General features: G+C 42.3%; 1 long non-coding RNA gene across 1 annotated transcript in view; it reads right to left on the bottom strand.

Moving 5' to 3' along the window:
• Nucleotides 1–536: 536 nt before the first annotated feature.
• LOC121140928 overlaps nt 537–19,291 on the bottom strand; it is a 29,703-nt gene continuing 10,948 nt past the window's right edge. Inside the window, exon 2 of the long non-coding RNA XR_005877882.1 lies at nt 537–1,092. This is a non-coding gene — a long non-coding RNA (uncharacterized LOC121140928). The remainder of the gene's footprint in view (nt 1,093–19,291) is intronic.

Here is a 19,291-nt window from a genome sequence, read left to right as displayed (position 1 = left end):
GTAATGATAATAATAATAATTAGTACAGATGAAGCTAACTGGAACAGTCTGGAGAGGTGATGCAAAAGGTGGAAGTCCTTGCTATACCAAAACCCAGAGATCTGAGTCCAGATCCCAAAACCCAAGGAGAGGTGGAAAGGAGAGGGCCAACTTCTGAGAGCTCTCCTCTGACCTCTGCACACGCAGCATGGCATGCATGGCATCACACACACATATTTTTCATCACACACACACACACACACTAAATCAGAATGGAATAGAACAGAACAGAATGGAATGGAACAGAATGGAACAGAACATAACAGAACGGAATAATGGCATGGGATGGAATGGAATGGGATGGAATGGAATAATACATTGTGTTCCAGGGCCTCATCTAAGTACTCCATACTTGACAAAAATCTGTGAAGCAGACGTGAATGTTGTCTCTCTTTACAGACAAAAGAATCTGGAACAGCAGATTAAGTGACTTGCCCCAAATCACACAACTACAAAATGTTAGAGGCAGGATTTGAGCTTAGACAAACTAGACCAGATACAATTTGCTGTTGTACTTTATTAATATGTTCAGAATATGATAGGCATTTTTAATGCCTAATCATTCATTAGTCATAATGGATGACTGCTCATATCATTCATTTGGTATATACCTAGATCCACTCCTGGGAGTACCTAGCTCAAAGATGCAACCAAATCATTTCTATAAAACGCCCCACGCCATAAAGATCGTACATTTTCTATTGAGCAACTGTTATTTTGGATCCTATGATATCCTTAATCTCCTGTGCCTTGTGTCTTTCCGCCAGGAAGAGGTGTGGGTCATTCTTGCATTCGTTATCAACTGCTGCATGGCAATGTATTCCAGCACACTCAAATATCATAGATGTTGGGGTTCTGTGTGAAGTGAGAGTAGCTTATTCTCACCCTTCTCCTATACCCAGAGCCTCACTGGATATCCGAGAGTCTTCAGGCTGCAGTTATTAGGAGGTCTATTGTACCCCACCTGGCAATTGGTGTTAGTAATACCCTAGCCACTGTCTATGTAGGCTTCCTTATGACAGGAAGGTTGGTAGCTGGTCCACAGGCAGTGACCTAGAGAGAAAAAAAGCAAAGACAAAGTCAAACAATTAAATCAAAATATAATCAAAACCATCTTGCCTTTATGACCTAAAAATCACCTAATTCACATTACTCCTACCTCTTCCTGCTGTCACGGTAGATGTGAAGGTCTGTCTGGGTTCAACAGCCTAGACTCTGCCTCTCAATCAGGACATGGCAGGTCCTGTTACTCAGAGAGCCATAGGATGGAGTTGAGTGCAGGAAGAAGCCCTGTAATATATTCTCTTTCCAGACTGAAAGGGTGGCAGTGTTTTAGTTATCAAGATGGGTTCTCAACTCTTTAGTTCAAACCAGCTTCAAATTTGATGTAGCTAAGACTGGCCAAAAGCTTGTCCTATTACCTACGTGTCTACAGTCATGCCCTACACTTGACTTCAGAGTTGTTTGGGGGGAGGGGTTGGATTTTGTTTTAAACTAATTGGGTCTCTTTAGTATTTGTGAAACTGGACCTAAACACCATGCCTGCTACTAAAATCTCTGCTTGCACAATGGTTCAGCCATTACCATGCTTTTCATTTAACTTGTCAATTCTTATCAAACCCCTCCCCCGACACTGCAAGACAGGCACTGCTGGACATCTGAGTCTTAATTCTCTAACTTCTAGAATGTTTTCTCTCGGGCAACTGGGGCCGGTTCCTCCATGTCATGGCATTGTGAACCCACTCATTCTGGCTTGGATAGATTCATCAGTCCCGGTTTCACCCACAGTTGTATCAATAAACTCTGTGACCATGAACAGATCAGAGTGGGGGGGGGCTGCTGTACTTTTCCCAAATGTGGAAAGGAAGAGCTACAGTTAGACTCCTTTATACTCCGGGAATGAAGAAATAAAGCCAATATCCCACTCAGTGGTTCAGAAGACTCCCTCTTTGTCCTGATGGGAAAATGTCTACTTCCCAGAAGCAAGCAGGGAAAAAAAATGGTAATAAAGGGCCCGTGCTCCTTAAATAAAGGGCATCTTTGCCCTGAAGGAGAATGGCAGGTGTGTGGAGGGCACAGGCAATGCTCTCCTTAGCTGTAACCTAAGAACACGCTAAGTGTGCTGAGCTGAGTGGCATCTGTGTGCTGTGAGTGCACACTGAAGCCCGTGGCAATGTGTGTCTCACGAGGACTGTCTATAGAGTGTGAGGCTGATGGCGCTGTATGTGGGTATCCTTGCCGCTGTTACTGCAGAAAATCAGACTCTTCCGTTTCCTGTGACTGTGTGGTTTCTATTGTCACTGAAAAAATAGCTCTGTGGTTTGGCCACAAGTTTCCTAAGGAAGGAGTTATTTAAGGTCTCTAATTTAATCATCTCAAGATGACCTCCCTACCTCGATTTAATAAGGGAAATTAAAATGTGTTTGCTTTTTGTGAGTATCCTCAGCCACCATCTGCTTAACAATGTGGATGCAATCAGCCTCTGTAAGAAATGGGAGCACATCATGTTTATAGAGAAGTTTCTCTTTTTCTAAAAAGTACATGCATGAAACTTTTACATCCCCAAAGGGTGGGGAGATCTGCCAGAAGCTTAAGCTGAGATTTTATTTCAGACAAGAGTTGGTCATGTAAAATTATCTCTCCCGGCTTCGTGATAATTGTTGTATTTTTAACCAAATATGGAATTTTTAAAACTGTACTGATTTCCAGAAACCCTCTCTGCAGTCAGGCTGGTGGCAGTCAATAGGACTAAATTCATGCCACCTGTTCCCACTGCTTTTCAGGCTTACGTGTCTGGAAAATTGCTCTAGTCATGTTTGCCTCGTACAGATTATTCTGGAAGAATAGATATGTTTTTTACATTAGCATGAGTGCTTTTTGAAGAAAAGGAATTAAGATTTTTAAACTACTTGGAAGAATGACAACTGGTTATTTCCTTCATTAAGGAAACAACGTTTTTTGTTATTGTTTTTTAAAGTACTATTATTAAGACAGAATTAATGTGCAATTAATTTAAGGCACGAACTCAGTTTTTTAGTACCCTCTAGAGCTGAACACCCATCATGCCAACCTTTAGAATAACTTAAAAACAAAAACACCAGTATCCCACATCAGTGACTCCAGCTCCTCCCACTCACCCCAGGTTCTCTCGTCTGAGCTTTTCTGGACATTTGCTAGAAAAGCACTTAAGTGGTATGTGTTATCTAAGAAGAAGAGTTAATGGCTGCTCACAATTCATTCCTTTGTACTGCCAAATAATACTCTGTTATTCAAGTATAACACATTCACTTATCCATTCATAAGGTGTAAAACACTTGAGTTGTTTCAGCACTTTGGTTATCATGAATAACATTTCCAACGCATTCCTGGACAAGTTTGTGTGCAGATACACATTTTTCACTTTGTACATTCTGCTGTATATATTTTCTCTTGGTTACACGCCTGTGAAAGGAGTTGATGGGTCAAAGGTAGCTCAATACCTTTAAAGTCCACCCAACTATTTTCCATAGTCACGGCACCGTTCTAGTCTTTTACAAGCAATGTGCATGGTTCTAGACCTTGCCATTTTCTCACCAATGCTTTTACTCCCCTGAGGTTTGGGGTTTAACGTCCACACAGTTTGTTTGTATCTGTGGCCATCCTAGTGTATATGGAAAGCTATCTCCCTGTTTTATTTTTGTTTCTGTTGTTGTTTTAAAGGCAGAGTCTAACCAAGTAGCTCTGGCTGTCCTGGAACTCTCTGTGTAGATCAGGCTAGCCTCATACTTACAGAAATGCACCTCTCTCTGCCTCCAGAGTTCTGAAATTAAAGATGTGTCCACCACACCAACCTTTGCTGTGGTTTTGATTTACATTTTTCTAATAACTGGTAATATGCAGCATGTTTTCATGGGCTTATAGGCCGTTTTCTATCTAATATGGGGAAATGTTCGAATACTTTACTTTTAAATAATGATTGAATTGCAAGAGTTATTTATAGCTTCTTGTCTAAGTCTTGCACCAGATATGACTTATCAGTGTTTCATCTACCCAGCAGTTTCCCGTGTCACTGTGTTGACATTATCTTTCTTTGAACATTTTTAAAAATTTTAGGAGACCCAATTTATCTGCTTTTCCTTTTGCTGCCCACACTTTTAGTGTCGTATCTAAAATTCCATCACCCAACGGAAGCTCACTCATGGGGCATGAGTTCTTCTCCATCATCTTTGATGTGAACAAACAGCAAACCAGAAGTCTTCGGTGGTTCTCACTCCCACATTCATGTTTTCAACCCATTTGCGCAGGTGCCCTGCAGGCCATCAACTCTGCTGTTTTATATCAGCACACCCAGGTACCCCAGCAGCACTTAACTTATAGCAAGTTTCTTTCTCCATTATGTGTCCTAGGCAAGACATATGACTTTGTTCCTGATGAGGGGCTCGGGGGTGCTGTAGCCACGTTTAAATGGCTTGTGACAATGCAGACCTCAGTGTCCATAAAAACATGGATCTGCAGGTGCACAAAATGAGGCAGTTGTGAGGTCGTAATAGCCTCCCCCAAGATCTCAAAGAAAAATCTGGGAAGCTAGGCAGAAGCATTTCACAGGGTGCCATGGCCTCTGGAGAAGCCCCTGTAGGGTAATGCCTAGTAGACCCTTAGTGGAGACTCTGGAAAGGCGAGCAAACAGCCGACCTTTAAAGGATACACAGTTCAGTGTGCACCCCAAAAGAGTAACCATATGGCTGCAACTAGCAAAACCATAGGAAGAACGTTCTGAGGCCTGAGGTATCCATCTCTCACCTCAGTATGCATGGATGCTCAGCTTGGACTTTAGATTTATGGCCATGTCTTTTTAAAAGCCCCTTACTCTTTTTCTAATTGTATTCCCCTCCCTTTTAGAATGGGAACATATGCCCTGGGCCAGTCACACCAATGTACATTGGAAACAGTTAACTTATTTTAACATACTAGACTCATGACTGCAAGGAAGTTGGCTTGAGTCTCAAATGAGACATTAGATGGTTGAATTGTAGAACAAGTTATGATTTCGGGCTTTTGGGACATAGATTACTTTAATGAGGAGATGAGCCCATGGGGGCAGGGGAAAGACTGTTAGTGAATGTGGTGTGTGTCCCCCAAGGGTTCTTGAGTGTAAACCTGGTCCTCAGCGAGGGTAATAAGAAAATAGAAATTTGATCTGTGTTGTCTAGAGGTGGGGCCTTGGGGAGCTAACAAGGATTAGACAGAGTCCTCAGGGTGGGGCCCCATGATTCAATGCCAGGGGCTTCATAAGAAGAGGGAGGGGTCTCTTGTTATGTGATGCTGCACAGTCTCTCTGAACTCTTCCAACAAGAAGGCCATGACAAGATGGAACCCAACACCATGGAACTTTGGAACTTTGTCAACCAGAGTAAATCTTTTTATTAAAATATGCCTTACCGGTGGTATTGTTACAGATAATGCTTTGGTATGGCTACTGAATGCTATTGGCATAGTTGTTTATAAGTCTTCTGATATAAACATGGAGGCTCATCTCTGGATTCCCAGTTCTGTTCCGTTGGCGTTTGTCATCACGATTCTGTTAGTGCCTCTGTTTTGAATACCATGGATCTGGATCAAGTTTTTAAAGTCTAGAAAGACAAAAATCCTCTGACTTGAATCTTTTCTAAGACCATTTTTACTTATTCTGGGTCCCTTCTATTCCTATATGCATTTTAGGATCAGCCTGTAAAATTATGCTGACATTTTGCATTTAATCTGCAAATCAACTTGAGGAGTGTTGGCACTCTAATGACCCTGAACCTCCAGACCATCATTTAGACCCTTCTGACTGACGAAAGCAGCTCATTTCTCATGATACATTAATGCAGGTCAGTGTCGATTTCTTTTAACGCTTTCTGTTTTCTTGTGCGGTTGTTATGTTTTTTTTTGTTGAATTTATGCCTATTTTATTCATGTTGGTGCTATTGTCAATGAAATTCTTATTATGAATTTTTAGTGTTTGGAAATGAAGTTGATTTCTGCTTATCCATCATGTGTCCCATAACCTCGATAAACTAGTTCATTTGTTCTAAAGTGGATTCCTCCAGATTTATATGTTCATTGTCATGTCATCAGTAAAATCAAGACTGTTTTTAACTCCTCCTTTTTGGTACCTGTGTTATATTCTATTAATAGTGTGTACCATATTTTTCACCCCCTCCTTAAGGTCATACTCTGTAGCCCAGACTAACACAAAACGTTCTGTGTGGCTCAGGCTGGCCTGAGACCTGCAGTGATCCTTCTGTCTCAACCTCGGGAGTGCTGGGATTGCAGACATGAGCTCTCATGTTAGCTTGACGTTGACTTTGGTTATGAACTTCCCTCCTGTTTCTGACTTGACTGGGTATATAATCTTCTTGAATATGTTGCTGTACTCTGTTTGCTAGTATTTTGTTGAATTTTTCTACATATGTTCATAAAGAATGTTCATCTTTAAGCTTCTTAAAGATGGCTGTCTCGTTTTGGTATCAGAGTAATCTTGATTTTAAAAAAACGAGCTGCAATGGGTTTCTTCTTCTATTTCTGGAATAATTTGTGAAGAATTTCTATTATTTTGTCTGTAAACGTTTGGCAGGATTGGTCTATGAAGACAATTGAATGTGGGTTTTCTTTCATGGAATGTTTCTAAATGACTCAGATTTCCTACTTCTGTAATCAGTTTCAAGATCTCACATCTTTCCGGAGAATTTGTACATATCATTTGAATTATCTAAATTTTGGCTTCTGGAGCATCATGGATTTCCCTCTGAGTCTTTTGTATTTCTGTAAGGTCTGTAGCTATAGCTTATCTGTATTCCAATTGTATATATTTTGTCTGTTTTCCTTGGTTACTCTTGCTTTGTCAGTTTTATTGACCTTTTCAAAAGTTAGCTTTTGGTCTCATTGATTATTTTATTTGCTTTTCTACACTTTACTCTGTCAATTTCCCTTCTAATTCTTCTAAACACATGGTTTTATTTTGTTTTGTTTCAGTGAGAAGACTTAGAACCAATGACTGAAAGTTATAACTTAAAAATGTATTTATCCTTTGAAAGTTCCATATATGTATTCAATGTATCTTGATCATATCCACCATTTATCCCCTTTTACTTCTGCTACAATCTTCCTTTCACATCCCCCTCCCAAATTCATGTTTTCTTTTGCAATTTTTAATGAATTGAATTTTGGATCACTGAGTCCAATTAGTGCTTGCCCTTATGTGCATAAGTGTGAAGATGCCCACTGGGGAATGAGAAACCTACCAATGGTCATGCTCCCAGAGAAAAATGACTCTTCTCCAGCAACTGTCAGCTGCCAATAGTTCCTCAGATAGGAGTGAGGCCTCTGGAGCCCTCTCCCCATTCTGTGCTAACTTAAAACTGTTTTTTTTTATTTACTTTTATGTGTATGTATGCTTGCCTGCACATAAGTACACTGTGTATGTGCCTAGGGAGGTCAGGAGGGGACACTGGATCTTCAGAAACTGCAGTTACAGATGGTGGTGAGCATGTAGGTGTGGGGAATGGAAGCTAGGTCTTGTGCCATAGCAGCCAGTATGCACGCCTAGGATCTCTCCAGCCCCTCCCTCCCATGTTGAATTTGTAATTGGTTTGATCTTATACAAGTCTTGCGGAAGCACAAGGGGAGGGTCCACTGACCTTTATTCCTTTCTTCTTCTTCTTCTTCTTTCTCTTCTTCTTCTTTCTCTTCTTCTTCTTTCTCTTCTTCTTCTTCTTCTTCTTCTTCCTTTAGATTCTTTTCCTTTTCTTCTTCTGGCATTGAAAAGTGGGTCCAGGCTGCTTACCTGAAATCTTTCTTCCCTCTTAACCTAGGCATCACAGCTATGAGATTCCCTTGGAACACTACTTTAAACATTTCATAAGTTTTGATACACTGTGCCTTTGTTTCCATTCATCTCAAAGCACTTTCTGTTGCCCTTTGGACTCTGTTCTTGTGCTTCTACTTATTTCAAGTCTAAATTCTCTGCCTCATTCTTTCGAGTAGTTTGTATCTCTGTGGTGGTTTGAACAGGAACAGATCCCATATACCTGGTTGGATGCTTGGTCCTTCGGAGTGATGCTACTTGACAGGGATAAGGAGGTGTGGCCTTGTTGGAGAAAGTGTGGCACTGAGGGTGGACTTGGTTTCAAATGCTCAGGCAAGTCTGGCATCGCTCTTCCTGCTGCCTGCTGATCCAGAAGTACACTTCACCGCTACCTCTCCAGCACCATGTCTGCCTCCGTGCCGACATGCTTCCTGCTGTGACGATAATGGAATAAACCTCTGAACTATAAGCAGACCCTAGTTAAATTTTTTCCTTTATAAGGGTTGCCGTGGTCATAGTGTCTCTTCACAGTGATAGGACACTAAGACAATCTCTTTATCCATATTTTTTTCCTGGAGAACCTATTAAACCTGAGAATCAAGAGAGAAAAAACAGTTCCACAATGTGTGATCCAAATCTAAAGCAATCTTTAATTAAATACTGACCAGGATGATTGATGGGTTCTGGCCAGGACCATTCCCATGTTCCCAGGAAATGGCCATAGGCATGTTTTCCAGAGATTTAAGAAGGCAAAACCATAAGGCCACCGTATTTCCAATTAGGTCCAATCAGGGACAAGCATGTATTCTGGCATACTTCCTGTCTGCATAACTCCTGCTGTATCCAATCAGGGGCAAGTGTACATCCTGATGTAGTTCCTGCCCACATAGCTACCATCCGCATGTGACCAAGCACATCTGGTGCATTTGAGTCAGTGAAACAGGACAAACAGGAACTTAATCGTCTTTACTGGAAACAGAACCCTTAACGTGGAAGGGTATTTTCCTTTCCCTTTTTGGTCTCCCGTTGACTTGCAAGGTGTGTTGTTCCTGTACCTGTTTTGGTCTCACGTCCCCCCTTGAGTTGTATCCTGTGATGGATGTATTTGGATCTAATAGCCATCAGTTTAATGCTACCCAGACAGGAATTATCTAGGTAAGGCATTAATGGTGTAAGGGCCAACAGTAATTAGCAGAAACTGAAGAGTCAAAGGCCCTGCAATGGCTGCCATCAGAGTTAACTATCTAGGAGGAAATGAGAATGGGTACTTGTCATTTATTTCATCTCAGGTCACCTTTTTTGATGTTTCTTTGTGTACAGCCAGATCATCTCTAGTGACTCAAGTGGTTTGTATAGAAATAACAATTTTCTCTTAAAGCTATATAATAACCTCCCTGTTTTACATACATCAGGTCTAATTCCCTATCATATTGTAGAACTATTTCAGTGAATGAATCCACCCATTGATAGATCTGAGCCTACTTTCTTGGTATGCCAATCATTTTGTTCCCTATGCCAGGGAGTTTCCTTTTGACTTAATATTCCAGACGGTAGGGGACAGGGGTAACATACTGTCTTCTGTAACTTCTTCCACCTGAAACCAGGATGTTGTCACAGCCCAGGAGGGCTGGAATATTAGTCAAAAGCTGGAAGGGATTCAGACAGTGGGTATTCATCAGAAGTCTCTGGTTAGCTGAACAGGGAAGAATCACATTGACTGGACTGGTCCACATCAGCTTTCAGAAAGTCCAGGGTTCACAGTCATTGGGAGCAGATTGTAATCAGCAGCTGATACTTGGATGGTATCTGCTGAGACAGATATAGACTAGGGATAGAAGTTAAAGTAAAGGAGCTTAAAGGAAAAACTTATATTTGGCACTCTCTGTGGTAATGTCTTGTTTGCACAAATAAAGCATGTCTGAAGATCAGAGAGTGGAGCTTGCCACTAGCTAGCCATAGAGGTCTGGAGGTCTGTACAGACAGACAGGAAGTGAGATGGCTGAGTGGAGAAAGGAATATAGGTGTGAGGAAACGGGAACTCAGTCTCTTTTCTGCTGGGGAGCTAGTGAGGTAAAGATGGCTTTGGCTTGTTGCTTCTTCTCTCTGATCGCTCAGCATTTTCCCCTATATCTGACTCTGGGCCTTTATTATTACAACCTATTAGAGCTCATGTAACAACTTTCAGGCCCATCGTCCTGGTTGTTGTGGGTTTCCCTGGCAGAGGGGAAACCCAAGACCAGAGAAGAGAGATCCCATCCTCAGGAATGGACAGGTGGGGAGACCTTTTGACCTGTGACAGGTGGATCCAAGTCTCATGAGTCTCTAGATTCTCTGAAACTTACATAATTTTATTTCAGTTTACAAAGGGACATAGAAGTTTTAGATATATTAGTAATACCATTATGTAGCATGAATTCTAATTAATATTAATAATAAAAATTCAGAGTCAGCTCCCAGGGGCTGAAAACTGAAAGATCAGAGAAGCAAAGCAGCCAGTACTAGAGAGTTCTCACCTCTACCAATGCTCAGACCAAAGAGGCAATCCACCAAACCTCAGACTGCAATAATGAGCTCCTGTCTCCTCCCAGCTTATAGCCCTCTGTAGTGCTGAGATTAAAGGTGTGGGATCCCAATGGCTGAGATCACATTTGTGTGAGGTGTTTCTCTTTTAGAGTGGATCAATTTCATGTAGATCAGAGTAGCTTTAAACTAACAGAGATCTGGCCGGGCGGTGGTGGCGCACGCCTTTAACCCCAGCACTCGGGAGGCAGAGGTAGGCGGATCTCTGTGAGTTCGAGGCCAGGCTGGACCGATAGCCTCCGAAACAATACAGAGAAACCCTGTCTCGTAAAAACCAAAAAAAAAAAAAAAAACTAACAGAGATCTGTCTTCCTCTGTCTCCTGAGTGCTGGGATTAAAGGTGTGTGCCACCACTGCCTGGCCTCTGTGACTGTGGCTAGCTTTGCACTCTGATCTTCATGCAAGCTTTATTTGTTAGATCATTGTTTGTAATCTGTACTAAAATCTATATTGTGCAGGTGTCTGTAAGAAAGCCACTATAACACTGGATGTTGGTGGCACATGCCTTTAATTCCAGCACTCAGGAGACAGAGGCAGATGAGTTTGAGGCCAGCCAGGTCTACACAGCAAGTTCCAGGATAGGCATGAAACAGCAACAACAAAGTCACTGTAACAATAGCATAGAGTGGGAGAAGTGAAACAATTACTTTTCAGACCCTCAGAACTGCATAGACTTTGAGCCTTTTCTTTCCAGAGACACGTGGTTATTATTGAGAACCATCACTGCAAATCAAGTTCTTTTAAGTCAAATGGGAAAAAGTTACAGCTGAAACCTCTTTATCATTTAATATGAAGCCTGTTAGCAAGGTAAACCTGTCTGCTTTTCTCAACAGGAGACCTAGGAACTCCAAAAACCAAGGTCCAGTTTTTACATCTGAAATGAACTAACAAGATGGCTGCAGCCTTGGAGAGAGGAGCCGGTTGCCTGCTGCTGTCAAGCTGACAAATTCACGGTTAGTGTAGCTGTCAATGCCATCAGATGAGAAGGAAAAATTATAACAAGAAGTATAATCCAAATAAGCTATGTATCAATTTACATGACAAAGATTGTCCATTATCTAGGCAGTTATCCCAGGCTCCTATGGTCTCTGATGACTTCATTTTGGGAGCAAAGGAACCAGGACAGCCTCAGTTTTCAACCACCAGACCCAAGTCTAAGAAACTTTCTGAGATTTTTCTGTAGAAGAAGAACATGAGAGACTGACCTTTGTTTAGGCAAAACTACATCAAGAACAGATAAACAATTTAAATAGACCTATTACCTCTAATGAAATAGAAGCAGTCATCAAAAGTCTCCCAACCAAAAAAAGCCCAGGGCCAAATAGTTTCAGTGCAGAATTCTACTGGAAATTCAAAGAAGAGCTAATACTAGTACTCCTCAAACTGTTCTACATAATAGAAGCAGAAGGGTCATTGTCATACTCTTTTTGCAAAGCTACAATTATCTTGGTACCCAAGCCACACAAAGACACAACTAAGCAATAAAACTACAGACCAATTTCCCTCATGAACATCGATGCAAAAATACTCAATAAAATACTACAAATCGGATTCAAGAACACATCAGAAAAATCATCCACCATGAGCAAGTAGGCTTCATCCGAGGGATGCAGGGTTGGTTCAACATACAAAAGTGTATCAATGTAATTCACCATATAAACAAATTGCAAAGGAAAAACCACATGATCATCTCACTAGATGCTGAAAAAGTCTTTGACAAAATCCAACACCCCTTTATGATAAAGGTCCTAGAGAGATTAGGGATAACAGGAACATACCTGAACATAATAAAGGCAATATACAGTAAACCAACAGCTAACATCAAACTAAATAGGGAGAAACTCAACGCAATTCCTCTAAAATCAGGAACAAGACAAGGCTGTCTACTCTCTCCATATCTCTTCAATATTGTACTTGAAGTTCTAGACAGAGCAATAAGACAACAAAAGGAGATCAAGGGGATACAAATTGGAAAAGAAGTCAAACTTTCACTATTTGCAGATGATATGATAGTCTACATAAGTGACCCGAAAAACTCGGCAAGGGACCTCCTCCAGCTGATAAACACCTTCAGCAAAGTGGCAGCATACAAGGTTAACTAAAAAAAATCAGTAGCCCTATTGTATACAGATGATAAATTGGCTGAGAAAGAAATCAGAGAAACATCACCATTTACAATAGCCATAAACACCTATATCGCAAGACCTTTGAGTCTCTACAGAAAGAAATCAAAGAAGACACCAGAAAATGGAAAGATCTCCCATGCTCTTGGATTGGTAGGATCAACATAATAAAAATGGCAATCTTGCCAAAAGCAATCTACAGATTCAGCATAATCCCTATCAAATTACCAGCACAATTCTTCACAGACCTTGAAAGAACAATAATCAACTTTATATGGAAAAACAAAAGACCCAGGACAGCCAAAACTACCATGTACAATAAAGGAACTTCAGGAGGCATCAACATCCCTGGCTTGAAGCTCTACTATAGAGCTATAGTCCTGAAGACAGCTTGGTACTGGCACAAAAATAGACAGGTAGACCAATGGAATCAAATTGAAAACCCTGATTTTAACCCACACACCTATGAACACTTGATTTTTGACAAAGAAGCTAAAATTATACAATGGAAACAAGGAAGCATCTTCAACAAATGGTGGTGGCATAACTGGATGTTGACATGTAGAAGACTGTAGATAGATCCATGTCTATCACCATGTACAAAACTTACATCCAAATGGATCAAAGACCTCAACATAAATTCAGCTACACTGAAACTCTTAGAAGAGAAAGCAGAAGATACTCTTCAATGAATTGGTACAGGAGACCACTTCCTGAACATAACATCAGTAGCACAGACACTGAGATCAACAATTAACAAATGGGACCTCCTGAAACTGAGAAACTTCTGTAAGGCAAAGGACACAGTCAGCAAGACAAAAAGGGCAGCCCACAGAATGGGAAAAGATATTCACTAACTCCATATCTGACAGGGGGCTGATCTCCAAAATGTACAAAGAACTCAAGCAGCAAGTTTCCAAAACACCAAAGGATCCAATTAAAAAGCGGGGGTATAGAACTAAATAGAGAATTCTCAATAGAGGAGTCTAAAATGGCTGAGAGACACTTGAGAAAGTTCTCAACATCCTTAGCCATCAGGGAAATGCAAATCAAAACAACTCTGTGATACCATCTCACCCCTGTCAGAATGGCTAAAATAAAAAACACCAATGCCAATTTATGCTAGAGAGGATGTGGAGAGAGGGGAACATTCCTCCACTGCTGGTGGGAGTACCGACTCATACACCACTTTGGAAATCAGTATGGAGATTCCTCAGGAAAATGGAAATCAATCTACCACAAGACCCAGCAATTCCACTCTTAGGCATATATCCAAAAGATGCACATTCATACAACAAGGATGTCTGTTCCACTATGTTGATAGCAGCATTATTTGTAATAGCCAGAACCTGGAAGTAACCTAGATGCCCCTCAACTGAAGAGTGGATAGAGAAAATATGGTATATTTACTACTCAGAGGGAAAAAAAACAATGGAATCTTGAAATTTGCAGGCTAATGGATGGCACTAGAAGAAACCATCCTGAGTGAGGTAACCAAGTCACAAAAAGACAAACATGGTATGTACTCACTCATATATGGATTTTAGACCTGTATCAGGGGAGTACCAGTCTGCAATTCCACTGACAGAGAGTCTGAGAAACAGGAAAGAACCTAAGAGAGATATGCATGATACCCCAGAGAAGAGGAATGAGGCAAGATCTCCTGAACAGATTGGGAGCACGGTGGGAGGAGGGGGAGCTAGTGGGAGTTGGGAAGAAGAGAGGGGGAGAAGAGGAGGAGAGAGTAGGTCATGGGGGACAGGAAGGTTGAGTGGCGGTGGAATAGGCGGAGAACAGGGTGAGAAATACCAGAATAGAGGGAGTCCTTATAGGTTTGAAGAGAGATCTGGCACCACCAACTGGCAAACTAAGCAATAGTGGAGAGACTACCTTAAATGCCCATTCCTGATAATGAACTTGACAACTGTCTTATATGCCATCCTAGAACCTTCATCCAGTGACTGAAGGAAGCAGAGGAAAACACCCACAGCTAAATACTAAACTGGACCCTTGGAGCCCAGTGAGAGAGAAAGAGAGAGAGAAGAGTGATGAGCAAATGGGCAAAAAAAATGGACTGGTGAAACCAGCAGAGACAGCTGACCTGAACAAGGGGGAGCCCAGACTGACAGCTGGGAGGCCAGCATGGGACTGATCCAGACCCCCTGAGTGTGAGAGTCAGTGAGGAGGCCTGGGCAACCTATGGGACCCTGGGCAGTGGATCAGTGCTTATCCCTGGCATACAAACGGACTTCATGTGTGCATAACACAAAGAGGGATGGTCTCTCAGCCTGAACCCTTGGGGGAGAGCCTGGACCCTTCCCTAAACAAAATGACAGACTCTGGATATCCCTCAGGTGGAATGAAGTGGGGATAGGGTGGGAGGCTGGAGGGGGGGATGGTAGGGAGTGTGGGAGGAGGGGAGGGGAGAGGGAGCTGGGATTGACATGTGAAGCAAGCTCTTTTCTCAAAAAATGTAATAAAAAGTAATGAAAAAAAGAAAGAAAGTAGTGAAGACAAGTAGGTTAGACATTCATTTTTAAGTCAGTACCTATTATCCCGAGTAGACCTCAGGTAAGGAGAGACCCTTTGCAGACTGCTTCTGTCATCCCTTGCTGCGTCATAAGATAGGAACATCCCAGTTTCTGGTGCTTAGTATTTGGTGTTCAGAGCTGTGGCCCTGATTTTTAACTCCTTATTTATTTATCTACTTACTTATTTATCTATCTATTTAGATTCTGCATTAATAAAGGCTCGGGACCTCTGGAAGAGCAATCAGTGCTCTTAGCCTCCGAGCCATCTCTCCTGCCCTCAGTGAGACTGAGGCAGGCCCATTTTCGCCCATGTCAGTTTGTATGCCGTCACCGTAAAGAGAGACAGCCAGATGATTTGCATCCAAGTATCCAAGGTGGATGGCAAGTGGGACCCTTTCAGAAACAGGTGGGGTCACTCTTTCTCGCCATCCCTGTCTGGGATGGTGTGGAGTTTCATTGGAGTAGGAGTTGGAGGCACAGAGCCTCTGATGAGGCCTGGAACAGAGAGAGTGGGAGACGGAGATGTTGGAGAAACTGTGCTTGGAGCTGGAGACAGAGATGTTGGAGAAACTGTGCTTGGAGCTGGGGTCAAGACAGGTAGACCAAGAGTTGCAGTGGGCAAGATAAAAGACTCAGCTCCCTGACAGCCACCCCCTGGACTTGCTTGGGACCTTGACACTTGAAACCCCTCACATTACAAGAAGAAGGGATATATTTGGGCCATTCTGTGACCCACTGAATACTGCAGTCACAAAACCAAGGGATATTTCAAGCAGTGAGATGTTTCAGGTAGGAGTTTAAAAATCTCTCAATCACGTGCTTCTGCAATATCAAAATTAACGTGTCCTTTTTACTTCAAGAGGGGAGATACAGGGCACAGCCACAATCTGCACAAGCTCCACCAGTGCAAACAACTCAATGCTCACTATCTGGATTCATTCCCCAGGGACTTGGTCACCTCTCTGCCCACCCCCAGCAGCATAGGTAGCCTGCCTTCCAGGTCCCAGCCAGCTTTATGAGCCCTCCACGTCTTAAAACCAACATAACCTGCGTGACTCTTACGTTAGAAAATTTGGCTGGAGGCACAAGGTACCTTCATGTCTATGAACACATGGAGGTTCAGCTTTAATGCCTTATTAAACAAGCATTGTTTTTATATCCTAGTTTTCATAAACCTTGCTTTCAGGACGGGACAGGTATTTATCATACAAAAATCCATCCTAATCCAAAATACCTTGGAGATCTATTGTCTCCGTGATTGGGCCACACCATGTGGTCACCTTGGATCAGATGGTGGGGAAGTCACGTAACATCTGTCTTCTCCAGCCTTAGCAAAGTTGGCTGTCAGCACAACTGCCTAAATATGACAGTGAAGTCACATGACATCTGCCCTCTCCAAACTTAGCAAACATGGTGGCAAGCCTCAGGTTACTTATATCCCCAAATGGAAACATGCCACGTGGTTCCTTTAAGATTATTTATGCATGCTGAGCAGTGATGGCACACCTTTAATCCCAGCACTGGGAGGCATCGACAGGGGATCTTTGAGTTCGAGGCCAGCCTGGTCTGCAGAGAGAGTTCCAAGACAAGCTCTAAAACTACACAGAGAAACCCTGCCCCCCCCAAATAACTCATGCATAGATTTTTAACTATTAATCCTGGGTTATGAGTTTTAAGTTAACTTGTTACAGATATTATAGAGTTTTAACCATACCCAATAAACTTACAGATCTTGAGATACAGAATGTTTATATGATAGTCTTAGGCAATTAAATGAAACCAATAATCTTTTTGGCTGTTCTGCTTTGCTCTCTTCTCCCTGTTACAGCCCCTGATCCAGACGTAAAGATTTTAAAAGCATGTTAGGGTCTGAAAAATGAGGAGCCATAACCCAACCCCAGAGCCAGCTTTTCAATAAAGTACAACAGTATAAAACAACTTTAATATTACCCATACCCTAACAACATTTGAGTCCCCATTACTCTGGATCCAGCTGGATCCATTGGCCAGAAAGCTCAGAGATATATCCTGAGCTCAGGCATCAAGGCAGACATGCTGGTGGTTGGTGACTGGCAGTGGCAGAAGCACCAAAGACATAACTAAGAAATGCAGAACACAGCAAGCGAACACATTCAAAGAAAACCAGTTAGAAACAAAATCATGGCCACCACATACACATGCATTCAGCTGAGTTTGACCAGTTCTGTCTTAGCTCCATATTTACAACAACACTTACTTACAGACATACCAGAAAATACAGTTCCATCATACACACAAAACATACCAGAAAATACAGATCCATCACACACAAAACAGACAGACAAAACTTTCTAACAAACCAGAATCAGGTGAGCAGCTGATGTCTCACTATTTGTCCTTTCAAGTTCTCCTCAGCATCCAGATTGCCTGACATCCCACCCTGGGCTTCTCCAAACCCTTGGCTTGGCCCCCAGCGTTGTAGGATGCCCTTATGGTTCCTCAGCTATTATGTATCCTAGGCTTGGCCCTGAGTATCATGGGATGCCCTTATGGTTCCTCAGCTCTGTTGTGCAGCCTAGACTTGGCCTTCAGTGTCATAGGACACCCTCACAGTTCCTCAGCTCTGTTGTACAGCCTAGGCACTGGAACCCTGCTGATGTGCACCAAGGTGCTGGGCCTCTCTGAATTTTTTCATCCCCCACTGTCACCAGGCATCCTCAGGATCCCAACACAGGTCAGAAAAAACTGGTGCCTCTGGCAGAACTCCCATTAAGCCAGAAATAACCAGTGGGCCATGGATGGCGCTCTTTACCCTGGATGAAGTACTATCTAGCCTGGTTAAAACCCCTGCTTCCCCAGATGGGGACCCTCAGAACCAGAATCCATAAACCAGGCAGAAAAAATGTCTTACCAAAAGGAGGCCTCCATAAAAAAAATTCTTGCTATCTCCTTTTTCAAGCATGGTAGTTCACTGCGGAGGTCCAAAAGACAGAGGCGTGCTCTGAAGGTCCTGGAGTGAAGGATCCAGTACAGGGTCCATCTAACTGGGCAACTCCAAATGCTAAACCTGAGAGTGGAGAAAGGCCAATTTCATAATTTTTAAGCCAAATTTGAAGCAGGATTTAATTAACTACTGGCCACAATGATTGATGGGTTCTGGCCAGGACCATTGCAGAGTTCCCAGGAAATGACCACGAGTCACATTTTTCAGTGACTTAAAAAGGCAAAACCATAGGGCCACCGTATTTCTCCTCAGGTCCAAACAGGAGCAAGCATATTATCTGATGTATTCCCTACCCACGTACCTCCCACCCACAGCTGGTGCAGGGGATGGGACAAGCAGGAACCTACTCTTAACCGCCTTAACTGCAAACAGAGCCCTTATCCTGGAAGGTGTACTTTTTCTGTTTTGATCTCCCATTAACTTGCAAGGTGTTATGCTCTTGTTCCTGTTTTGGTCTTACAGACCTTGTGCATGCTTGATTAACATTCTAGCACCGATCAATAACCCTAACCCCTGACATCATCTCTTGATGGGACATTGTCATTTACCTCCCTTTGGGTTTGGGCTCATGGTTTTCCTTAGTTCATTGCTGTTGCTGCTGCTACTGGTTTCCTATGTCCTTTGAACAGTAACTATTTTAAGATGCTTGACTGCTACATCCTCTAGCTACAACCCTTCAAAGGCAGTTTCTACTGCTTGCTTTTTCTTGTGTGTGTCATACTTTCTTGTTGCTGGATTTTTTGTGTGCTGCCAAGCCCTGCCACCCTTCTCAGCCCCAAATAAACACACAGATGCTATATTAGTTATAAAATTGTTGGCTGATGGCTAGGACTTCTTATCGACTAGCTCTGTCTTAATTATTAACCCATAACTACTAATCTATGTATTTCTACATGGCCCTATCTTACCAGAGAACGCCTAGCATTCCTATCCTCCATGTTCCTCCATGGCATCTCTCTCTGCCTACCTTTCCCAGAATTCTCCTCATCTCCTAATCCTGCCTATCTTCCTGCCTCTACTGGCTACTGACAAAACAGTGTTTTACTCAGCAACCCATAATAATAGAAACATATATACAGAAGAACATTCCCCATTACTTTCTTGTTGATTGGTTTTACTTTCTTGTTGATTGGTTTTTAGATTTCCGGGTTTATTTGCCCTATCTTTCTTGTTTGTTTATTTGTTTGTTGCTAGCGAATGAACGCTCCAA

This window comes from Mesocricetus auratus, unplaced genomic scaffold (genome assembly GCF_017639785.1).
Source record: "Mesocricetus auratus isolate SY011 unplaced genomic scaffold, BCM_Maur_2.0 Super-Scaffold_100006, whole genome shotgun sequence".
In the NCBI taxonomy this organism is placed as follows: Eukaryota; Metazoa; Chordata; class Mammalia; order Rodentia; family Cricetidae; genus Mesocricetus; species Mesocricetus auratus.
Note: the sequence above shows the minus strand (reverse complement) of the source record. Positions and strands in the feature narration are given on the sequence as shown.